We start from the raw sequence: 26,273 nt of genomic DNA, 5'->3' as shown, positions 1-26,273 counted from the left end.
ACAGGGCTGGTTCCCGGGACTCCAGAATTATGACCTGAGCCAAAGGCAGATGCCCAACTGACTGAGCCACCGAGGCATCCCTCCTATACATAGATTCTTGATTGTGCAGAGGGCTGGTACTCCCCAACCCCCAGACTGTAAAACTCTAAAATGAAAATAAATGGGCTTCTTTCAAGGTTTATAAAGATTCTCAAAATAACGACAAAATAAATGTAGACAAAGTCAAAATTACCATCACAATAACAAACATTGATCTTGTATGAGTCCAACTCATATCTATTCTTTATGGAATGTGCACACCCTCTGGTCTGAGAATCCAAAGTAAATACAATTAAAGAAATTTACACAGGAAAAAAAGGGGGAGGGCATACTCCACAGTGTTACCAGTGATTACTTCTGGAGGAATGGATTATACGAGGTGTTTTCTTTTGTGTGTATGTGTGTGTTTTCTAAGTCTTCCACTCTACAAAAAAAATTATTCTTTTCATTATCAGATGAAAAGTGTTTCTTTATGTATTTTAACAATACCACACCTCACTACTATTGAGGATCAGGATATATTTTCTAAAGGGCCACGTCCCTTGAGGAGTCAAGAGCCAGCGTGGAGAAAGCAGCTCTCTCCTGCCGCCAGTAGTCCTCATTTGCTGTGCCTTCATTTCCTCTTCCAAGAGGTTTAATGACCAAATCTTCTCCCCAGAGTTCCATAGCATTTATGCTCCGCACCACACGATGCTCTGGACCTTCCTGCTGCCAGCGGACATGTTCTCTAGGCACTCAACACTTCTATCTTATACTCCAGGCTACTTTCAAAAAGAACTACATTTTATATTTGTTTTATAGACCTCTACTGAGTTGAGCTCGGCTCTCTCAACACAGCAGAATTCTGATACCTATTTGTGTTAAACATACACAAAATACCTCATCAGTCCATTCATTAACAGTGAAGTAAACCTAGCCTCTGCTTCTTCGCCTTTAGAAGCAGCATCTTCTTACGTGTCACGACGCAGACAGAAATGGGGTCCCACTGACCAAGATCAGGACTAGTGACGGGAACGCTTTCAGAAAACACGTAAAGCACAGGAGAAGGAAGTGGCTTCCCCCTGAGTTAGCCTTGAAGTCGCAAAGTAAGAGACCAGACCTGGGGGTGCCACCTCTCAAGAGAGCAAAGAGATCCACTCCAGCTCCTGCATCATTCCTAAGGCAAGTTATGGGATGTAAGCTGCAGACCTCTCATCCAGCTTTACTGTTCCACAGAGAACTCCATCAGCAAGCAGCAAGAGGCAGGAATGGCTGGTCCCTTCAGCAGGGCGACCTGCCCGCCTCCCATAACAGTGGTGGTCATCCCATTTGACAACGGCTGGCAAGCGCTGGCAGAGTTTTCTGGGTTCTTAGACAAAGCGCCATTATTACAGTGATAATGAAGACTGGCTAATCATAGAGGAAACATCCTTATATTCGTGGGCTTCAATAGCTTTAATTATATTTACTGTGAATTCTCAAACCGGTAGGTGTACAAATGTGCAAAGAAAAACAGGAATTGTGTATGTAAAATTAATTTTACTGGGTACCAGGAAGCTCCTATTCATCTTAGTTCTGTGAATTTGGAATTGTTAAACTGAGCTGCTTCTGAGTCCAGTTATCATCCATACAGACTAGAGATTAGGATGGCAGGGGCGGGGTGGGGGGGAGGGGAGGAGAGATGAAAGGGGGCAGGGGGTGTGTGTGAGAGGGGGGCAGGAGAGGCCTGGGATTTGACCTCCTGCTGAGACCGGGTGGCTTCAGCTGTCCCAAACCACAGTGAAAGAATGACTTTTGTTTTGCCACTGTAAGCCACCAAGAACCGCCGCTGAAGGGAAATCAACACAAATTAACAGGAAATATAAACCCCACATAAAATTTTCTGTTTTTACACACAAACTAAAGCTAACGGGTGTGTTTATAAATATTCCTTCCCCAGCCTCTTTGACTCTCATCATTCAGACAGCACTAATGCAACACTTCCGGTCAAACATCACTCCTTGTGATTTCAGAAATGCCCCTCAAGTAGCATCAGTGCATCTCTTGGCCTCCTTGCATTCCACCAGCTCCCCTGCTGGAGATTTCTGAGGTCTGATTTGCCTAACTCCACTTTCTTCCCCGGACTGTAATTGTTAGGTATAGGAGTGTTTTAAACAAACACAGCTGTAAATACTTCAGAAAAGGAAAATTTGCTGGGGTTTGGGGGTGGGGAGAATAACAAACTTACTAGACTTTTCAGTTCTGCGAAAGAGCTATTTCACAGTCTTTGCAGTGAGAAATGCCTACATTTTGGCATAGCCGGTCCTGTATTACACAAACAGCCCCAAAGTTACCTTTGCCAGAGGTAACTTTGCCAGTCTTGCACACCCATAACTCCAGTGCTTCCCAGGAGCCTCCGAGCAGATATGCCTGAATCAAGAGGCATGTAAATAAGTGCACATCACAGCCCTTGAAGAATCAGCTTTTTTTTTTTTTACTTAACCTAGTGATAATAAAAAGGCCACGGTTTACCACGACCTTCCTACCACAAAATCAAAAGGGCACCATATTATACCTAAAAGCCTCGATACCCAGAAATACCACCTCTACTATCAAAAACAAACAAAAACAAAAACAAACAGAAAACAACAAGTGTTGGTGAGGATGTGAAGAAACTGGAACCCCTGCGCCCTATTGGTGGGAATGTAAAATGGGATAGCTGCTATGGAAATCAGTACGGTGCTTCCTCAAAATATTAAGCATTAATAGAATTACCATTTCATCTAGCAATCCCAATTCTAGATATATACCCAAAAGAACTGAAAGCAGGATCTTGAAGAGATCTTTGTACATCAATGTTTATAGCAGCATTATTCACAATAGCCAAAAGGTAGAAGCAACCCAAATGTCCATCAATGGATGAATCAATAAACAAAATGTGGTGTGTGTGTGTATAAACCACATATATATGTATACACACCATATACATACACACCCACACACACACACAATGGAGTATTCTGTCATTAAAAGGAAATTCTGACAAATGCTACAACATGGATGAATCTTAAGATATTATGTGAAGTAAAATAAATCAGTCACAAAAGAAAACAACTACTGTAGGATTTCATATATATGAGGCCAAATTCATAGAGATAGTTAATAGTATGGTGGGAAATAGGGGATGGGAGGGAAAGACAGAATGGTGTTCAGAGTTTCAGTTTTGTAAGATGACAAAAGTCCTGGAATGGGTGGAGGTGAAGATTACACAAAAACATGATTGTAATTAATGTCACTGAACTACACATTTTTAAATGGTAAAAATGGTAAAATTTATGGGGCGCCTGGGTGGCTCAGTGGGTTAAAGTCTCTGCCTTCGGCTCAGGTCACGATCTCAGGGTCCTGGGATCAAGCCCCACATCGGGCTTTCTGCTTGGCGGGGAGCCTGCTTCCCCCTCTCTCTCTGCCTGCCTCTCTGCCTACTTGTGATCTCTCTGTCAAAGAAATAAATAAAATCTTTTTAAAAATGGTAAAATTTACGTTATGTGTTACAGTGGTTTGCTAGGGCTACATAAACAAGTTCCACAGACTTATGTGTTTTAAACAACAAAAATTTATTTTCTCACAATTCTGGAAGCTTCAAGAGTGAGATCAAGGTGTCAGCAGTGTTGGGGTCTTCTGAGGCCTCTCCCCATGGCTTGTTGGTAGCCATCTTCTCCCTGTGTCTTCACATGGCTATCCTTCAGCAACTGTCTGTGTCCAAATTTCCTCTTCTTACCAGGGCACCAAGTCACACTGGATTAGGTCCCCCTTAATGGTCTCATTTTAGGTTCACTACTTCTTTAAAGACCTTGTCTCCAAATATGGTCACAATCTGAGGTACTGGAGGTTAGGGCTTTGACATACAAATTTGGGGAGAGTAAATTCAGCCAATAACATGTATATTTTACAAACATTTAAAAAATAATAATAATAAGATAAATTGAAGCAGGCCTAGAGAAAAGAACAGCCTGTGGGAAGGCCCCAAGAAAGGAAAAGGATGGTGATTATAGGAAAAGAAAGAAGACACATGAGCCTATAGCAGAGGGGAAGTGATAGCTACTATTATCAATGAAGACGAATAAAGTCAATCCTTGAAAATGCATTCCAAAATTATAAAAACTCAAAAAAAGAGTAAACCTTCTTAAAAGAACAGCCATGACAAGGAATAAGCAGTTTATGTAAGAGAAGTATTGCTAGTTACCATATATCAGTAATTTGAATTAACTTTTGAAAGACCTCTACACTCAAAAACAGATACACTACTTACTTCCCAGCATCATCACTGTAGTTTTATGACAGCCCTAAGTCTTCCAAAAAGTTTGTTTTTCCAGCCTTGGGTTTTTTGGGGTTTTTTTAATTAACATTATGGTGAAATACACATAAAATGTACCATGTTCACCATTTCATAAAGTTTTTATTTAAAGAAGTATCACCACTTAAGAGAAAATGTCCCTTAAGCTAACCTCAGGGCACACTGTTAAATGGAGAAAAGACTGGGTAGTAATTAGTGCTATCATTTTATACCAAGTCTAACTTAATTTTTCCATTAAATTTCAGAAAAAGTCTGAAATGCGTTAACCACAGAGTCAAGAAAAACACCAGGGCTCTCACATTAAAGACCTACATTGGCATTCACAGCCCAAATCCCCTGCTGGCCGCGTGCTGGCCAGCCTGCGGTGTGACACTATCGAAACACATCTGTAGGCACCTGGAGTCCTGAGCTTCGTCCTCCAACTGTAACAGTATGCGCTCCAAAGAAAACGTCTGAGTCACTGAACGTCAGCCGGGTCAGGAGGAGACAATGAAAAAAGACTCCAAAATGTTTAAAGTGCCAAGATTTACTTCTCAGTTTGAACCAAGAGTAATCACAACCAGAGAGAGAGAGAATGCCATAATCATACAAGCAGAACATGGACTACAGGATGTGAATACTTCCTCCTCCTCCTGGAGATGGATTCTGCCTACCAAAAATAAATTCCATCACATACAGACAGACAGATACACATCACACACTCATAGACTCAGGATATAGTGGGAACACTCACTAGTCAGTAAGAGAAGACTAACTGGAAAAACATGGCAAACTTCCACGAAGAGAAAACATGAAAAATTAATAGCCATATGAAAATACATCTTTAGGGCGCCTGGGTGGCTCAGTGGGTTAAGCTGCTGCCTTCGGCTCAGGTCAGGATCTCAGGGGCCTGGGATCGAGTCCCGCATCGGGCTCTCTGCTCAGCAGGGAGCCTGCTTCCCTCTCTCTCTCTCTCTGCCTGCCTCTCTGCCTACTTGTGATCTCTGTCTGTCAAATAAATAAATAAAATCTTTAAAAAAAAAAAAAAAGAAAATACATCTTTAACATCATTAATAATAAGGAAATGAAAATTAAAGTCATGGGGTGCCTCGGTGGCTCAGTTGGTTGGGCGCTTGCCTTTGTCTCAGGTCATGATCCCAGGGTCCTGGGATTAAGCCCTGCGTCCAGCTCCCTGCTCACTGGGGAGTCTGCTTCTCCCTCTCCATCTGCCTCTCCCCCCTACTTGTGCTCCCTCTGTCTGTCTCTCCCTCTCTGAAATGAATGAATAAAATCTTAAAAAAAAAAAAAAAAATTGAAGACATAATAATGTAAATTAGACGACAAAATTACACCTCAATTTTGAAAACACACAATAACATAATTTTACACCTACCAAACAGGCAAAAAAATTTTTAAATCTGATTATACAAGTGTTGTTGAGCCACAGGCAATGTCATACATCCTGATACAACCACTGGCAAACAGTCACCATCACCTAGTAAAAGTAAACATGCATCACCTCTATGATGCAACAATTCCATTCCTAGGTTCATACATTAGCGAAACTCTAGCATATATACAACAGGAACTATGTTCATAACAATCTTTCTCATGATTGCAGAAAGTTAACAACACAAATGTCCCTCAGTGACAGAAAAGATGTTTTTAAAAAAAGAATACAACAAATTTAATTACAGATTTTAGTTTTATTAGAGAAAAAGAGGGAGAGAGAGAATCAAGCTGACTCTCCACTGAGCAAAGTCTGGGGCTCGATCCCATTACCCCAAGATCATGACCTGAGCTGAAACCAAGAGCCAGAGAGCTAACTGAATGAGCCACCCAGGTGCCCCAATATGGTGTATTCTTATGATGTAATTTCACATAGCAGTAAATAAAATACAGCTTCATGAATAAACACGAATGAGTCTCAAAAACAGAATCTTGGGGCGCCTCGGTGGCTCAGTGGTTTAAGGCCTCTGCCTTCAGCTCAGGTCATGATCTCAGGGTCCTGGGATCGAGCCCCGCATCGGGCTCTCTGCTCGGAAGGGAGCCTGCTTCCTCCTCTCTCCCTCTCTGCCTGCCTCTCTGTCTACTTGTGACCTCTGCCTGTCAAATAAATAAATAAAATCTTTAAAAAAAAAAAAAAAACAGAATTTTGAGTAAAGCAACAAGGTACAGAAGAACACATATTATAGGATTCCATTTTTACAAAGAACAAAAGCAGCTAAAAATAAACAAAATATTGTTTAGAGATAAATACACATAAGGCAAGTCCTTAAAAAAAAAAAAAAAAGGCAAGGCAATGACTAAAACTTCAAGGACAATGGTTACCACAGGAGACAGAGGGAATGAAGAAGGTGGAATCAAGGAAGGAAGGACACATAAGAGCTTCCCAAGTACAAAAAATATAATATTCCATTTCTTAAGCTATCTGGTAGGCACCAGTGTTCATTTTATTATTTTTATTTAAATTATACACACTGATATATACTCTTTTATACGTATGTACGTATGATACATCTCTTGTTTTAAAAAAGTAAAATAAGGGACGCCTGGGTGGCTCAGTTGGTTAAGCGGCTGCCTTCGGCTCAGGTCATGATCCCAGCGTCCTGGGATCGAGTCCCACATCAGGATCCTTGCTCAGCAGGAAGCCTGCTTCTCCCTCTGCCTTTGCCTGCCATTCTGTCTGTCTGTGCTTGCTCATGCACTCTCTCTCTCTCTCTGACAAATAAATTAAAAAATATATATTTTAAAAAGTAGGGGCGCCTGGGTGGCTCAGTGGGTTAAAGCCTCTGGCCTTCAGCTCAGGTCATGATCCCAGTGTCCTGGGATCAAGCCCCACATCGGGCTCCCTGCTCGGCGGGGAGCCTGCTTCTTCCTCTCTCTCTCTCTCTGCCCGCCTCTCTGCCTACTTATGATCTCTGTCAAATAAATAAAATCTTTTTTAAAAAATGTAAAATAAAAGCCAAAAACCAAATGCTTTTTTTTTTTTTTTTAAATAAACAACCTGGGATGGCTTCAGTTTCAAAATGGTTGATTCCTCATGAAGCGAAAGCTTCAAAAAACAAAACAGAAGAATTCCAGGAGATTAAAAACAGTTTGCTAGGGAAGACCGTCAAATGGACAAGAGATTTCAACAAATTCTAAAAAACAAGAAATGGGAATGTGCTGACAGATGGAGCCTGAGGGGAAAGCAGCTACCCAGGGACCACCAAGGAGACAATCTGCTCCACAGAATCCCTGGGAGACTCCGGGCTCAGAGACAACGAGTATCACAAAGTGAGGAGGATGACACAGAGCAGGAAATACAGGGATGACGCGATGACAACACGACCACACCACCTCCCTCACTCTCTCACAGAGCCTCCAGGTAGCTTGGCCAAGTGTAATGACAGACGGAACATCTGAGGTTCATCTCTAAAGGAACTGAACCAATTGTGACAATGGGGAATGACAGAGGCTTTTGTGAATGTTGGTCCCTCAGAGTAAATCCTCCGCCTCAGGGCATTTTTGGAAGAAGCAAAGCTGCCAGGAGACCACTCAGCATCCCCTTCCAACTCTATTTAGACTTGCTACTTAGGGGAGCGGTACAGAGTTGAGGGGAAGAAACTTGACATATGGATCTTTTTTAAATAGTAGAGCAAACTCCCAGTCGATCATTCTTAATTATGAAAAGGCAACCAAGCCTACAAGGAAACCAGTAACATTAGAGGGGAAAAAATCTGACACTGAATAGACAGAGATCACAAGTAGGCAGAGAGACAGGCAGAGAGAAAGAGAGGAGGGAGCAGGCTCCCCACTGAGCAAGGAGCCCAATGAGGGGCTCGATCCCAGGACCATGGGATCATTACCCAAGCCAAAGCCAGAGGCTTTAACCCACTGAGCCACCCAGGCGCCCCCAGGAGAGCAATTTAAAGGGAAATTACTTTAATTCAATTCAAAGATTCCAAGAAGATACCACAACCATTAAATAAGAATGAAACACAATGATAATAAAATGATTAAGAATAATAAAGAATTTTTTTAAGATTTTAATTTATTATGGGGGGCTGTGCAGGGAAAGGGCAGCGGGCAAGGGAAGGAATCTCAAGCAGACTCCCTGCTGAGCACTGAGCCCAGTGTGGGGCTCAATCCCAGGACCCTGAGATCAAGACCTGAGCCGAAATCAAGAGTTAGACACTTGCGTGACTGAGTCAGCCAGCTGACCCTAATAAAGAACTTTTTAAATAATTAAAAATAAATACGACTACCAAAATAAAAATTCAGTGAAAGTACTATAAAACAAAAATGAGGAAATCTCTCAACATGCATAACAAAAAGATAACAGAAAAGTTTTTGAATAAAAGAGCACCTGGGTGCCCGCCATTGTTAACCTTGGGCTCAGATCATGATCCCAGGGTCCTGGGATCCAGTCCGACACTGGGGCTCCCTGCTCAGCCTGATTCTCCTTCTCCCTCTGCCTGCCACTCCCCCTGCTTGTGAGCTTTCTCTCTCTCTCTCTCGCTCTGACAAATAAATAAAAATCTTTAAAAATCTTTAAAAAAGAATAAATTAGAAACAAAGAACCAATGCAGGAGATACAGTATCTGACGAAGTCTTCCCTGATCCTAACACCAACAGGTCACTGAATCAGGTGTAGCTACCTGATCCAGGAGAAAGTGATCCATCGCCTGAACTAAGCCAATCAAACTGTCCCTTTCAAGAATCTGACTTACGAAAAATACAGGCTGTACACGGGCCTCAAACCAAGGTCGGTTCCGTGCTAGTAGGTATGAATATATTGGCCCACATAAAAAAGAAGGGAAGAGAGAAGCAGAGAAAAACAGAACAAGAGAGGAGGCAATATGCCCATGATTCCTGACTTTTTATCCCATGCCACAGTCCTTAACAGGTCCACTGGTATCACTGAGATTGGCTGTTAAATCTTACATTTTGAGGTTTTTAAAAATTGTATTTAAGTTAACTGAGTGGGCTGCTGTTCTTTGCAACCAATAAAAGTCTGAGTAAAACAGTAGGTATCTATTATCTGGAACCACACAGTAACCAAGAGATACCACATCATGTCTGCTCCAGCATGGGAACACCCTTGCTTTCCGTTCACCAATCATCCGTGCAGAACACAATATTGGCTCCCACAGCCTGTCATTCTGTCAGCACCCTCCACAAATGTGAGCTGTGTGGTACGGCTGAACATTATTAAGATTATATGTGATCAAATACTCCCAATAATTAAAATGTCAAAATCCAAGAGTAAACATACAGTGTAGTCAATGAAAACTTGAAACTGCGGAACAATTGGGAAAAGGAGGAGAGTGTTAACTTGCCTCACAATATGGAACAAGAGAACAAATAGCTCACGATTTGGAAGGAAAATGAACAAATTAATGTCTTTTGTATCCTTGTGGACGTTTTCAATTGGTCTGGAAAATTAGAAAGCCATGTAAAATTCCTCTTTTCAGGACATGAATAAAGCTGATCTACTTAGAAAGGATAAGGGATGCCATTGTCTAGATTAATCTGCACTGAACAAGGAAAAAATACCCTTTGAAGGTCAGAAAATGGAATGGAACACTTTTGCGTATTTGGAAGGTAACTTTCATGCATTTCCTGGATAACCAGAGTCAAACCGCAGCCTCCGAATCTTAAGCCAATGTCTAAAACCCTGAAAAATGGGGCGCCTGGGAGGCTCAGTGGGTTAAAGCCTCTGCCTTTGGCTCAGGTCATGATCCCAGGGTTCTGGGATCGAGCTCCGCATAGGGCTCTCTGCTCAGCAGGGAGCCTGTTTCCTCCTCTCTCTCTCTCTCTCTGCCTGCCTCTCTGCATACTTGTGATCTCTGTCTGTCAAATAAATAAATAAAATCTTTTAAAAAAATAAAAATAAAAAATAAAACCCTGAAAAATGAACAATGTGCAACTGAACAGGGGCAGGATGGCCAAAGGTGAAGATGAAAGGATGGAGTGTGTCTCTCACACAATGAGCAGGTACCAAGCCTTGCCTTTCCCAGACCTTCTGACCCCAGTAAAATTACATATACACACATACACATACATAGACACGTATACGCAGAGACCCACATATTTCATCAATACAATTGCTAGTTTTCTATTTTTCAAAGTAAAGGTAATTTATTGAAGCCATTATTATGACTAGATATTACCACCAACATTTGATTTTTTTTTTTTTTAAGTAGGTTCCACACCCAGCATGGAGCCCAATGTGGGGCCTGAACCCACATTGACCTGAGCTGAGGTCAAGGTCAGGTATTTGACCAACGGAGCCACCCAGGTGCCCCTCACCACCACTTGATTTTTAAAAGGGATATTTTAATGTGAACCACCACCACCCCCAAAAAAGGGAAAGAAGGACTTGATTTTAGCACTTTTGAAAGCCCTGGAAAACTTCATCACAAGCTAGTAAATACACTTCTTTTAAGTCACTTTCACCACAGCTCAGTGGGTTTTGCTTTAGCAATGTATTGTGACTCATTCCCTCATCCCCAAGTTCATTACTCTATTAGCCCCTCACCTCAAAAAGGTTATTATAAAGAGGGGAAAGCAACAACTATGCAAATGGAATATTTAAGAATAATGCAGCATTTGGGAGCCCAAAAACATGATACAGATGGCTTCATGTAAGTAAGGGCTGGAAGTCTCTCTGGTGGATTAAGAAGATAATTTGGAGAGGTGAAGGAGGAGGAAACCCATCGCATGATGGATGACAGCATGGTGTGAACAGAAGGGCTTTAAAGAAAGAATGGAATGCTTTAGGAGACACAAAAGGCAGAGCCTTAGCTGAGCAGAGAACGGACCAGGGGCACTACTGTGAGATGGAACTGAAAGCTCTGAGGGGTTTCACTGGATGCCAGGCTGCGGAGCTGGGACTCTGTTTGGAAGCAACAAGGAAGGGTCCTCGATGGCTCAGTCACTAAGCGTCTGCCTTCAGCTCAGATCCTGATCCCAGAGTCCTAGGATAAAGCCCTGCATCAGGCTGCCTGCTCAGCAGGAAGCCTGCTTCTCCCTCTGCCTACCATTCCCTCTCCTTGTGTTTCCTCTCTCTGTGTCTCTTTAAGTCTCTCTGCCAAAAAAAAAATAAATAAATAATAAAAATAAAAAAGAAGGGACAAGGAATCGCCAACAGAACCAGCATGACAAAGGAAGCATATCAGGAATATTAACCCAGCAGAAGCCGTGAGTTTAGTCATAAGTTTGGGGAACCTTATGTAATTTCCTAGGCAGTCAGGCAGTTACTTCTAGCTCTGGCTCAAAAGGCTCTGTTTGACATGATTCGGGCCCACCTGCCTTGTGTGCCTTGATTCCGGGAACTATCTAAATCCCCTTGAAAATCATCTAATTGGCTCTGTCTCAGGTGTGGTTGCCAACTCCTTCAGGATTTTGCTCTTGGTAACATGAAAGGGTCATTTGTGGAAATAAAATCATGCAAGAGTGTTATCATGGGAGAATGAGAAGTGATCCATTAATAGAAATGTCCACTAGGCAACTGAAGATTCATTCACTTGCCCAACAACATTTATTGAGCCCTTATCCTGGCACCTATGATGTGCCAGACACTTGAACAATAAAAGATAAAGATCTGGGGTGTGTGGGTGGCTCAGTCGTTGTCTGCCTTCAGATCAGGTCATGATCTCAGGGTCCAGGGATGGAGCCCCACATCAGGCTCCCTGCTCAGCGGGGAGCCTGCTTCTCCCTCTCCCACTCCTCCTGCTTGTGTTCCCTCTCTCGCTGTCTCTCTCTCTCTGTCAAATAAGTAAATAAAATCTTTTAAAAAAAAAAAGATAAAGATCCCTGCCTTTGTGAAGCTTACATTCAAGCAAGAAGGTGGGTAAACAATAAACATAGTAAATATATTACGTAGTATGTAAAACAAGCTTTGGAAGAAAGCTACAAAAGGAAAAATAAAGATTGGTACTAATCGAAAGAAAGAAAGAGAAAGAAAGAAAGAAAGAAAGAGAAGGAAAGAGAAAGAAAATAAATTAAACACCATTATTTGAAGCCAAGAAAAGGGATGAGTTCCCCAACGAGTGGACTATTTGGTTAAAGCCTCTTCTACTTTCAAAATTCTGCCATTCCAGATCAAGGATATGGACATCAATAACCTTCAGCTTCTTGTTTAAATAGAAGGTCAGATCAAAGAATCACAGAATCGCTGTGGGCTCGAAGACCGGTCAGCAACCCAGCACCATGGACCTGTCATCTTCCTGATGAAGGGAGACCCACAGAATTTAGGCAAAGTCATCTTAGAGAGAAAGAGGACTGGGAGCTGAGGAGGAGTTCCAGAACCCTCTAGCTTTTATTTTGTAACTTTTAACAACAGAAATCTCTTTGGTCACTTCAAAAAAGAGCTTCAAACCCTACCGGAGGCAATGAAAAATATTTTTTTAATTACATAAGTATATGGTTTTGCTGTATAACAGCAAAAATAAAAAAAAAGCAACCACTTATGTAGCACTTACTTCATCCCGGACGCTCCTCTACCTCCTTGTCATAAATAATAAACACAACCACCCTATGAAGCAGTCCGACCCCAGAGTCCGTGCTTTAACACCATGCCACCCCCTTCTAACTACTTATGCACGGCCTCGGAGAGCATAAGCTTTGTCATTAATTAGGAAACTAAGGTCTCGAGTTTTCATTCAGTCCTAGCAGAATTAAAACATATTTGTATGTCAAAAATGCAACGATTTAAGATTCATCTGTGGAAAACCTGCTTTAGAAGAAAATATGAAACTATATAATATAACCACTATCATGCTAAATAACTGGTAGTTATTAATTCGGTTAAGGGTCCTTGAGGTTTGTTTTCAACTACATACTTACTTAGGGTAAGTATGGTAAGTTACTTACCATACTTAGGGTCTTTCCAGACCCTAAGCAGTTTTTTAAATACAAAATTCTGAAAAAAATAAAAACAAAAGTAATAATAAAGATGAAATCCCGTTAGGACAGGGGGGTTTCTTTATGTTTTTGTTTTTTGTTTTTATTGAACAAATCTTACAGTTCAGTTTTCAGAGGAGAGCAAAGGAGAGAAAGTACAACAAAGAAAGTTCCTTCTCCGGTCAGAATTTTTCTAAGCCTCTGAGATTTACAGTTTTACTTTTAGAATCACACTTACCAATAACATATGATAATGCGGGCTAACTGATAAAATATAACATCTCTAAGCTTAAAAAAAAAGGCTCTTCTTCTCAAAGCACCAAATATAGATTGCATATATTTAATTATAAAAGAAAGTGCCACCAACGATGTGTCTAAAGTCGATGGTCTTTTGCCTCCAGTTAACCAAGTTCATTTTCATTTCAACGGACTTTCCTATCAAAGACTTTTGACCACGTGCCAGGTACTATTATAATTCACTGCACATTCATGAGTTGTAGTAGAACTTAATCATATAGAATAATAGTTGAATACCTGGGTCCTTGGCTATGGCTCACAACCACTTTCTCACAACTAGTCTCGAGGTGATGTCATCTGCATTACACAGCGGGTGTAATAACGACAGCATTTATGAGCACAGATCGCAAAGCAGCTTCTCAGCCCACACTGCCTAGACGGCTCCTCTCCTAAATATCCCCTTACCTTTTTTCTGTGAGAGGAGAGAATTGACCTTTCTTACTGGAGCAAAGCTGAGAGACACCAGGCTCCCAACTGTGATACAGCAGTATATTTAGATATGACACAATGAGGAAAGTAGCCTATGTTGGTTTCAATATTCAACATTCTTTTCTCGCCCATAGGAGCATCACATTTCAAATGTGCCATATTTTCAAACATTCAATCCCTCTGACCCTCAGCACATTTCAAAACCTTCTCTGGCACACTGCCTATTTCTTCCTTCTTGTCTTATCACCATGGAGGGCCCAACATGGAGCTATTTTTGAATGACCTACTAATGCTCAATCAGCCATTATTTGAGAGCCAAATGTGTGCAAGGCTCTGTGACAGCCATGGAAAGACTATAAAGCAAAGTAGTAGGGGACGCCTGAGTGGCTCAGTCAGTTAAGCCGCTGCCTTCAGCTCAGGTCATGATCCCAGGGTCCTGGGATCGAGTCCCGCATCGGGCTCCTTGCTTGGCAGGGAGCCTGCTTCTCTCTCAACCTCTGCCTACCACTCTGCCTGCTTGTGCACGCGCTTGCTCTCTCTCTCTCTCTCTCCGACAAATAAATAAATAAAATCTTTAAAAAAAAAAAAAGAAAAGAAAAGAAAAGTAGTAGAAATCTTGTCTCCGGTTTTTAAACTAGTAGGAAAAGAGAAGTGTACCAACAACTACAGCAACAAGGTAGACTGAGTCAGAAGAGAGGTGTTCTAGACATTTGAGAAGGAGGAGGGAGATGAAAAGGAGGTAGGCAGGGACTCCAAGCTCAGCGGCAGCCAACACAGAGAGGGAAACATGATCGGTTATAATATTCAGTGTCCACAGGGTAAAAATAAACCAGCTGCTCAGAGACAGAACAACTATTTTTTGATACTGAGATCAGAAAGAAATTCAACCTCCAGTTACTGATAGAAGATTCTGTTAAATGTAGTAAAAATCCTGAGGATATCTCTCTCTCTCTCTCTCTTTTTTTTTTTACAATAAATAATAAATTTGAGAAGGGCTGAAGAGGTCTAATGAAAAGCAGAAAATTCAACACAGACATGAGACAGAAAAGCAGGCCTCATCTCTACCATGATTGTACAACTCGAGACCTGTAGCATTCAGAGAAGACACAGCAGTATCATTGACACATTCAGAATAACCGCATTCTTTTTTTGTGGCGTGAGATGGGGGTCTACGTAAATAAATGTCACTGTATTACATAATTTAATTCATTTTTCCTCACACACACTGAATCACAAAGATATTCTGATATCAACAATTGATACTTCATACTTCACATATATAGAAAGTAGGTCACTAGTCTGAAAAAAAAACAAAAGTGAGAGTTATCAGGAATTACGATCTTTAAAACAAAGTTCCTAAAAATATCTCATTTGATATTCCTTTGGTTCTACAAAGTTTTCTGTACCACTTAAATTTATATCAGCACAGGTTTGTGTCTTCCCACTTAATAAGAACTAACAAAGTAGTTTGAGGGAAGAATAACATTTTTCCAAGTTCAAAATGAGGGGAAAATTTCTACTGAAGAATAAACCCAACAATAATAAATATCCCTATACTTGGCTATTTTAATTTAACTGTTTTGTTTAAATAGTGTGTAGTTTTTGATCTGGTCACTGAAAGCCAAAGTCTCCTTCCACAGAATGGAAAAGATCTTTCTTAGACAAGAGAATCTAGGAATGATTGGTGGTAAGAGGTCAATTCTTACTACTTAACCAGGGATCTATTTATTGCTCAATAGTGAACAACCCACAAACATGACACAGTCTTCTGTAGCAGAGTTTACATAAATTGATTAGAAATACAAGCATTACTAGATCACATTAGTTCAAATGCCAGTGATTAGTCCTTGGCATTATTAACACCAACTCCAAGATTCTACAAGGACCAAATATTAAAATCAATGAATGACTAACAAAAAATTCCAATTCTTATTGCAAATAGTCATACAACCTGGAAAATGAATAACCGATCAAGAAGATGCAGAGAGGGTAGGGTCAATGTGCAAATATTTACTCATGAACTTGGCCCTCACTGTTACTTCATGTTTCATTTGGCTCAGCAGTCTGGGGTTATGTACCGTTTGCCTAGAAATTATCAAGGGAGACAAGGTTATAGAGAACAAAGAACATATGAACTTAAAATGGGATGAGTCTTAGCATTTATAGACTGATCCATAACATTCTCAGTACATCTCATTCAAGAGTAAACAGCATTGGGACATTATTTATTTAGCCCTCATCTCATCCTGCAAAGAATATGAGATGACTTATGAGAAATGCATGTATTCAGAAAACTAAAAATTATGACAAAGGAAACTATAAATTAGAGAAGAAAACAAACACTATACTATGGCTGGGAGAAGAGATATTCAAATAGAACTGAAATATGGAGACCATAGGGTTCTATACAGTTACCACAGTTGAGCAGAGAATTTGATTCTGTGCTTCCTGGTGGCCAATGTGAAAAGGTAAATGTGACTAGTTATAGGATTTTCCATGAGGAACAATTATTTGCACTCCTCCAAGGAAGCAAAGCTATTTCCTATTATTTACTATGAAAGAAATGCTCTAGGAGACATCAAAAGGATGTAAAAATGTCCCAGTATCATCCCAACAACAAATGGGGTCCCAAAGTTGGTTTGTTGTTGTTGTTGTTGTTATTGTTATTGTTATGTTGTCCCTGATTAAAAACAAAGGAGTCCAGATAAAATTGCCCAAGGAGCACAAGTTTTCAAGCAACACAGTGGACTGAGCTTGAGTGCCGGGCTGAAATTCTGCAATGTAGTTTAAGAGATTATCAGCACTAAAGTACAAGAACAAAAATAAAAATCAATAGCCAGAATTATTGTGTTTCTAAGTTTCCATCCTCACCTCCTTTCTCTCTTTGAACAAGTCAGTTACCGGCCAATGTCATCTATCCTTACAACTGGAGCTACTTAATTATCACCCCAATCTATATATTCTAACGCAGAGCTAAAATCTTATCTTCACTTACTTATCTGACACTGTTCCCTCAAGGTCCCATTGGCACATTAACTCCGCAAATCCCAAACTAATTTAAGTAATCTGTCTTTCAAACACATTTTCCTTCTGCCATCCCTCATTTGTATAGAAATCCTCTCTTCTCAGTCATCTTACATTCTTTAATATTATTATTATTAACACATAATGTATTATTATTTTCAGAGGTACAGGTCAGTGATTCATCAGTCTTATATAACACCCAGTGCTCATTACATCACATCCCTTCCTTAATGTTCATCACCCAGTCATCCCATCCCCCACCCACCTCCCCGCCAAGCAGCCCTCCATTAAGCCCTATGATTAAGAGTCACTTATGGTTTGTCTCCCTCTCTGATTTTGTCTTGTCTCACTTTTTCCTCTTTTATATTCTCAAAATCAATGTTTCTCCTCCTCCCCAACCTCCTACATCTGACCAGTAGTCTGCCTTACTATTCGTACCTGTGCAACAGCCCCACTATCTCTAAGCCAGTCCCAGGGACCACTATCCCAGGTCACATCACCATTAGCTCAAGGCCATGGCATCAGCCTCCTAAAGTATCACTCAGTGATAATTCTAATTGCTCCAAAACACTACCGCAAGAATAATATTCCTGTGTCTGTGATTATGTCTGTCTACTAGAAACGCCTTCAGTGGGTTCCCTCTGCTTACCTGAGCAACCCGGCCTATCAGACCTAATGGCCGTCTCCCTCCCCTACAGAGCCTATGCCCCAGCCAGGCCCTAAGTCTAGCCACTCCCTAAACAAGCTGGATCTTTCCACTTTTGTTCATGGAAATGTAACATGAGATGCCCTTCTCTTCATCTCTGCATGTGTAAAGACTAAGTTTAAGCGTCACCTCACTCAGGAAGCCTTCCCTCATTCTCTCAGGGAGAAGGAACACCTCCTCTTCCCTTCTGCTGGCACCTGTCTAGGGCATGTCATGCCTCACAGGGACAGTCACTTCCTATCATCGGTGTCTTCCCTGACTAGCCGATCCTCCAGCCTGTTCCACCGCTAGCACCCTAGACACACATCTGGTCCTGTCGGCGCACCGCTCCTAGTAAGTAATCCCTCAGCCCAACTGGTAAGGACAGGCAAGGCCTTCACCGTCGTCGGCTCCCACAGCATTTTGCTCACACAGCAGTCACCGCGCACGCTGAAACATCCCGGAGTTGGCCCTTTCCATGGCTGTCTCCTCCAAGCCAAGTATCCTACTTATCTTGGCAATCTAATGCAGCCACCCAGCTTCTCTCTGCACACCACCTTGTTTTCGTGCTCTGCAGGTCTTTTCTTACTTATTTATGATCTGTCTCCTTCCCACTGGAACGTACACTTGGCGAGAACACAGACCTTGCCTGCTCTGTTCTCACCTGTGTCCCCAGCATCTAGAACACTGCCTGGCACATAGCAGGTGACCAAAAGTTTCGCCTGTTTGATAAAGAGATGCCTACTTCTTAGCATCTAGCCCAGTCCTGGCATACCATGGGTGCCAAAGTAATGTCTGCTGAGGGAATGAATCCTGTCTCGTGTTACTTTTGTATTCATTTTACAGGCTCTGATAGTTGGCGATCTTGATATGGTCTCTAGCTCCTGGCACAGTGCTTTACACATGTTGGCCCTTGATGAACTTCTGCTTAATTGTATTGCTGATTCAATAAAAGCCCAAGTAATTTAGGGGCACCAGGTGGTTCAGTGTGTTAAGCGTCTGCTTTGGCGCAGGTCATGATCCCAGGGTCCTGGGATCGAGCCCCCACATCAGGCTCCCTTCTCAGAAGAAGCCTGCTTCTCCCTCTCCCATTCCCCCTGCTTATGTTCCCTCGCTGTCTCTCTCTCTCTCTGTCAAATAAATAAATAAAATCTTCTAAAAACATTACTTATTAATTTTTTAGTAATTTCAAGTAACTTATTAATTTATCTTCTCCATCTGATTTCATCTTGTCTTATCAATAAGAGGAGTCTGTATTTTTTTTCTTATGCCACATAATGCCTTCCTCCCAGAAGAAAGGAAGCACAGAGGGAGGTTCAGATCACCAGCTGTGCGGTCTGAGAGGTCTGGCTTCAGAGCCCAGCTCTGGCACTGATCACCCTTGCTGGGAGCATACCATTTCCCCCTCTCCTCACTTTAGCTTCCCCTCTGAAAGATTAGGAAACCTCTCAGGCAAAGCAGCCTGTTGACTTCGCCGCCCAATGAACCCTCAGTTCTAAATCCTTTATGACCCCTTCTTTACCAGTTTTAAATTGTTTAATTCATGTTAGGATATTTTAATATACGTTGTCTGGTCATTATGTAAAATAGCAGGGGATGATGTGTACGAGGTATTAAGTCTCCATTAACTTTTCATGACTTCGCGGTGCTTCGGTGCTCGCCCAGTGAGCCCACGTGACCTGAGCACACTACTGCCATCGTTCCTGAGACTTCCTGGAGCTCCAGCAAAACAATGTCGCAGGCCGTCAGTACCTTGCAAAGAAGAGCAATCCTCTTTCCCTTAATGCCCTTCCCCCACAGAAAACAGCAAACAATCTGATAAATAAGAGCATAAGAACTGCCCCCTTTAAGGGGCACCAGGGTGACTCAGTGAGTTGAGCGTCTGCCTTCAGCTCAGGTCATGATCCCAGGGTCCTGGGATCAAGTCCCGCATCGGGCTCCCTGCTCAGTGAGTACCCTGCTTCTCCCTCTGCTGCTCCCTCTGCTTGTGGGCTCACTCTCTCTCTCTCTCTCTCTGTCAAATAAACAAACAAACAAAAAAAATCTTAAAAAAAAAAAAAAGAATTGTACCCATCGAATACTACATAACATGACCCTAGCTTAAGAATGGATGATTTATAGAAACTAAAAATAACAAAGGGCTTAATGCTGAAGTAAGTACTTCCCAGTCAAAATGCAGTTGACAGCATTCAAATCCCTGAGAGGGACAATAATTCCATTTAGAGGCAGGGAGTGGTCGGGCAGAGCTCACACGGATAAATGTCACCAATTCAGGTACAAGATTCTAACTCAGTCAGAGACAGGAATCACTGAGATTCACAAATAGAAAACACAGTGAGCCTTCCGCACCAACACCGGAAGGTCTTCCTTGAAGAGCTTTGTTGAACAAGCAGCAACGGCCTGCCCGAAAAGATATTTAGCACAGAACCACTGTTTAAAAGACCAAATCCAAAAAGCTAATTCTCTCACAAATCTTGGTATTATTGCTCAGTACAGAAGATAGAAGATGTATTTCCATAAGGAGGCACGAAAAATACATTTGCATAAGTAAATACGGTCCCCACTGAAGCAGTATGAAAATATAAGCCTTTACTGGCAAGTAGTAAACCAAACAAAAAGCTAAAGAAAACCAAAGCTCTGTTGTTCAGGCGCAAGCAAGAACACTTGAGATTCAAAGGTCAATAGAACTTCTGTTTCCGGCCACGCAACTAAAACTTGCCACCAGACTGTTAGCTTACAGAGCTGCTTACCATTCTGCAACCTTCTAGATCATGCTGAGTTGAGCACATTTTCCCAAAAGTGAACAAGTGAAAAGTACAGGGCTAACGATAACCTGAACAGAGCAGTGACAAATGACCTCAGTAGCGGCAGCTATCAGTTGGTATATCCCAAACCATTCACAGAGACTGGACAGCATAGATGTATGTGGGTTCAGTTTAGCTCAGTTATTTCTGTTCAAGCTCAATGCTAATTTAAACTATCGGGGAAAGGGAGTCCGCACAACTTCTTTCCGAAATCAGGAGGTAAAAGGGCAACCCCTAGTATAAGAGAGGTTAAGTGCTGCAGACTAAATCAACAGAAGTACTGAATAAATAATCCTGAAGAGAACTTGGCAAAAATCCCAGATACTTTCCAGTGGAAGAATACGGTCCCAGTTCTGTGATCTTTCATGCTAACAGGGACTTTCGCAAGACACAGAACTCAACATCTAAGGAATTTAAAGCACTTTATAAGCGTTAACTCAATCCCCTATTACATTCCTTTCTGGTAAAAAAAACAAATTTTGCGGGACTCCTTTTGCCCCATGGAGGATGAAAAATACAAAGATGAAGTGAATGACTTTAGTAAAATGCATTCCTCTCTGCCTCATGGCCAGAAGCAAATGGGAAACATCCTTTCAACATGAAGAGTGACTTCATGAAAGATTTTAGTGGAAACATAGCAGAACGCACACATCCACAGGAATATTAGCCCCTTCAAAGACTACACATTGATTACAAAGATGCCCGCCAATGCTCAACAGATTTGAGCAACAAGTCTTTTAAGGCTGCCTTCATGTATGTAATATCCTTCTGAAACTTTTTACTGTAGCAAATTTGGTTCTTTGAAAGCCAAATTTGGTTCTTTGAAAGTCGAATTTGGTATCTGTAGGCTGAAAGTACATTTAGAATCATCACGTTGGATTTTGGTTTTTTTTTAAAGATTTATTTATTGGGGCGCCTGGGTGGCTCAGTGGGTTAAAGCCTCTGCCTTCGGCTCAGGTCATGATCCCAGGGTCCTGGGATCGAGCCCCACATCGGGGCTCTCTGCTCAGCAGGGAGCCTGCTTCCTCCTCTCTCTCTCTGCCTGCTTCTCTGCCCACTTGTGACCTCTGTCTGTCAAATAAATAAATAAAAATTAAAAAAAAAAAAAAGATTTATTTATTTATTCTTGGGCGGTGGGGGTAGAAGGAGAGAGAATCTCAAGCAGGCTCCATGCTAAGCACAGCTCAACTCAGGGCTCAACCTCACCACCCCAAGATCATGACCTGAGCTGAAATCAAGAATCGGACGCTAACCAACTAAGCCACCCAGGCACCCCATTAAGCTGGATATATTTTTTTTTAATTTTATTTATTTATTTATTTGACAGAGAGAGATATCACAAGTAGGCGGAGAGGCAGGCAGAGAGAGAGAGAGGAGGAAGCAGGCTCCCCGCTGAGCAGAGAGCCTGATGCGGGGCTCGATCCCAGGACCCTGGGATCATGACCCGAGCCAAAGGCAGAGGCTTTAACCCACTGAGCCACCCAGGCGCCCCAAGCTGGATATTTTTAATCAAAAGGGCAGATCATTTTCTTAACTGGCTTATAAACTTCTTCTAAAAACAATCCTTAAATTGTTCCAGAATTCCTTTCCAATAGCAGCAGCTATGTAATAAGCAGGCAACCTCCCCAAATCACCTCTTCAAAAGGCATATTTCACTTCTTCCAATGTCTTTGGTATTGGTACAGTGCATGTGCTTTAATTAGGGAACAGCTATGTCACATACCATTTTTTCTCATGGTTTTCATTCATTCAGCAAATATTTATGGTGCACCTAACATGTGCTAGGTACTGCGCTAAGTAGGTCCTAGAGATATAATGGTGAGCAAAAACAGGCCCACCACCTGCCCTTATGAAGACAATTTACCTAAGCACGTAAACTGTAATCATGAAGTCCAACGGGAGAGAGAAAGATTCATGGTGATGTAAAAGATTCATTAAAACGTTGAGACTCGGGGCGCCTGGGTGGCTCAGTGGGTTAAAGCCTCTGCCTTCGGCTCAGGTCATGATCCCAGGGTCCTGGGATCGAGCCCCACATGGGGCTCTCTGCTCGGCAGGGAGCCTGCTTCCTCCTCTCTCTCTGCCTATTTGTAATCTCTGTCTGTCAAATAAATAAATAAAATCTTTAAAAAAAAAAAAAAAAAAACGTTGAGACTCTATTTGTATTAAGGAGTCTTCTCCGTGGAAAGAAGATTTGAGCTGAAGATAAATAGGAGTTAACCAATTAAGCAAAAGGGACTGATAGGGAGACGTCTGCAGACGGTAGGGGTGGGGAGGAACAGAGTTCTGAGTAGCAAACAGCATGTGCAAAGACTCTGTGGCTTTTTAAAAGAGTGAGAGCACAGTAAGAACTGAAAGAAAGACGGCGGTGCTAAAGTATTGCGAGCTAATGCAAGACGGGTGTGAGACAGGCGAGCAAGGTAGTCAGGCTGGACCCTCCTCCAGAGCCTGGCACACATAAGGATCCTTACCTTAATGAGAAGCCCTAAGCCTCCTAAATTGGGAGGGACAATGCGGAAGAAAATGACACCATGAAATCTGCACTGTTTAAATATCACTATGGCCAGGAGCACCTGGATGGAGCAGTCAGTTAAGAGTCAGACACAGCTCAAGTTGTGATCTCAACGTCATGAGATCCAACCCCATGTCAGGCTCCACACTCAGGACAGAGTCTGCTAAGGACTCTCTCTCCCTCCTCTGTACCCTTACCCCAACATGTTCTCCCTCTTTCTCTCTTTCAAAATAAATAATTTTTTAAATAAATACATATACATATAGATGTGTGTATATACATATATACACATATACATGTATATACATGTATACACATATACATGTATATACATGTATACACATATACATGTATATACATGTATACACACACACACACACACATCACCAAGGCTGGAATGAGGAACCAATTGGGGAGTAGACAGGGTAGAATCGGGAAGACCACTTAAGAAACCACGGTAATCATCTAGAAGAGAGGGTAGAGTTAATGCAGATGAAAGGAATGAATGGACTTGAGAGATACAAAAGATGTCAACTGATAAAGGATTGGATGGTATTCTCTATCTATGATTTGGTCAAAGATAATGCTTTGGTTTTGCCTAAGAGTTCCTCATTTGTTAATTATTTGCAAACCAAAAAGCATCATACAAATGCTAGGCTGCTTTTTCCACCAGCTTTCTACAACATAGCTTGTCTTCTTTTAAATGAAGAAGAAAGGGGCCCCTGGGTGGCTCAGTGGGTTAAGCCTCTGCCTTCGGCTCAGGTCATGATCCCAGGGTCCTGGGATCCAGCCCCTGCATCGGGCTCTCTGCTCCGCAGGGAGCCTGCTTCCTCCTCTCTCTCTCTCTCTCTGCCTGCCTCTCTGCCTACTTGTCATCTCTGTCAAATAAATAAATAAACCTTTAAAAAATAAAGAAAGAAAGAAAGAAAGAAAGAAGAAAAAGTAGCAAAGAGAAAAAACAAAACATCTCATTTGATGTAAAAATAAGGGTTTCTGAAAAATTATGGTACACCTGGAGAATAAGAGAATCTATTTCATAAAGAACATTACTGAGTAAATATTTCTTCCCTGCACACAAGCATACACTAAAAAATGCAAAACAGATTATCATGATACTATATCAAATGAAATGTAAACCCCATCTTGATTATTTCCATACATCACTTCTCCTTTATTGCAGGGTACATAAATTGGGTGATTTTACAACTCTTAAAGGATGGAATGGCTGAGAAATTTAATAATCACCGGCAAATTTTATAATAAGCCATTTAGGAAGCAACTAAAATGCCCAAGAGGCTTGCTGGGATTTAAATCTATTCTTTCACCAATGACTTTACCCACATGGAAAAGTCGTTTTTAAATCTATGTTACTACAATATGCCACCTCCAGTCCACACCCTCCAAAGAAATACAGCTTTCCTGTAAGCTTAGAGACAATGTCACAGCAATATAGTAAGTTCAAAATGTAGTCAGCCTTCTAGACTATCTGAACACACACATCACAAAAAGTCGAATTTGGGCCACGTGTTTTTTTGCCTGACTTACAAAGACCAATTTGTACTGTAGCTCAGTAGGAACACAAAAAAAGGAACTGGGTTTTAGTAGTCTCGTATATCAACAACAAATGTACCAGCTAAGTTCTAACTCCATGAGCTAAAAAAAGACAGTCTAATTCTGAGATTTTTGCAACTAGAGTTTATATCAACCCTTCAAAAGGCAGCTTTTAACTTGGGAAGGAACAAATTCAATAAGAAAACCACTGAGGAAAGAATACAAACCACAATATGTCAATAAACTGACTTCTAAAGGCTAAAAGCAGTTTTAAAAACATGCTGCTTTTGGCGACTAAAGTTGTGATTGTGCATTATTTGATCAGAGATTCTGCGTATGAATTTGTTTTCCTTTCCAAAAAAAAAAAAATCAGTAAGTTGCTCAAGTATATGTAAAGTAACTTGAACAGTCTACAACAGTATCCTAACTCATTATCATCTATAGCACATACACTTAAGGCTGAATTGGGCACACAGCAATGTTTTGAGACATATTTTTTTTTTTTTAAAGATTTTATTTATTTATTTGTCAGAGAGAGAGAGGGAGAGAGAGCAAGCACAAGCAGACAGAATGGCAGGCAGAGGCAGAGGGAGAAGCAGGCTCCCTGATGAGCAAGGAGCCCGATGTGGGACTCGATCCCAGGACGGTGGGATCATGACCTGAGCTGAAGGCCGCTGCTTAACCAACTGAGCCACCCAGGCGTCCCCATATTTTATTTTTTGATACACCACAATAGCTCTTTGAGAAATGCTGCGCTCATTATGTGTGTGTGTGTGTGTGTGTTTTAAGATTTTATTTATTTGGGAGAAAGAGATGGCAAGAGAGAGCACGTGCAGAGGGGAGGAGCAGAGGGAGAGGGAGAAGCAGGGAGTCCCAAGCAGGACTCAATCCCAGAACCCTAGGATCCTGACCAGAGCCGAAGGCAGACGCTTATCTGACTGAGCCACCCAGGCGCCGGTCATGTGGTTATTTTTTAATTTGAAATCTTTCCAGCGCAGGGGTGAGGAGGAACAACCATGAAAAATCTCAGTACGTGGGGTGGGGGGGAAGCTAGATAGACTAGATTTCTCACACCTTCTAACAGTATATTACTACCTAAAAGAGTAATTCACAGAAAAATACTAATTACTATGGAGCTATGCCAGGGAATGTACTCTATAGGCCACTGAGAACATTTTATGATCACATGGAAACAGACTTTTCACTGAGACATTTGATGATCACATGGAAACAGACTTTAAAGTTAGGTTCCCTAAGAAAAGTGCTACCCCTTTTATAATTTCATCCACTTGAGAAAGACATCATAATACAATAAATTACTTTGCCCATGAGTCTTCACAGACAACCATGCCACTTCACACAATCACCAAGACTGTAGCATAGAAGAGGAAAAGAACTTCGCTAAACCCCGGGTCATCTTACAATTTCTGATTCCAAGTAAACAGATTTTCATTCATCCTTCATTTTTCTTGAGAAGCATCTAAAAAGGTAGTGAAAAGCTGAAGGATTACCTAGGATATTAGAAAACTCATACCTAATTTTCATTAACAGAAAAAAATTGCAGTTTACATTCATCAGACCTTACTGTGATATACTGTCTGGATGATTACTAAGGGATCCTGCTCTGAGAGTTGACCTTTCTTGTTTTTACTTTTTATTATGGCAATTTTCAAACACATACAAAGTAGAGCAGTACAATGAACTGCCATCACTCAGCTTAAAAATTAACAATTTATGGCCAATCCTAATTCA

At 41.4% G+C, this 26,273-nt stretch overlaps 1 protein-coding gene across 6 annotated transcripts in view; it reads right to left on the bottom strand.

Moving 5' to 3' along the window:
- The window catches only part of FHIP1A (FHF complex subunit HOOK interacting protein 1A), a 279,678-nt gene that overhangs the window by 230,276 nt on the left and 23,129 nt on the right, over nt 1-26,273 (bottom strand). The window contains exon 1 of one of the 6 annotated variants that reach the window (XM_047717641.1): nt 13,925-13,998. The exons of 4 other annotated variants lie outside the window; for them this stretch is intronic. The gene's annotated coding sequence lies outside the window, so the exon portion shown is untranslated. Of the gene's footprint in view, nt 1-13,756; nt 13,900-13,924; nt 13,999-26,273 lie in introns of those variants that run through there. One more of the 6 variants, XM_047717640.1, reaches the window with a different exon arrangement.

The sequence above is a fragment of the Lutra lutra genome, chromosome 2 (genome assembly GCF_902655055.1).
Source record: "Lutra lutra chromosome 2, mLutLut1.2, whole genome shotgun sequence".
Taxonomy (NCBI): Eukaryota; Metazoa; Chordata; class Mammalia; order Carnivora; family Mustelidae; genus Lutra; species Lutra lutra.
Note: the sequence above shows the minus strand (reverse complement) of the source record. Positions and strands in the feature narration are given on the sequence as shown.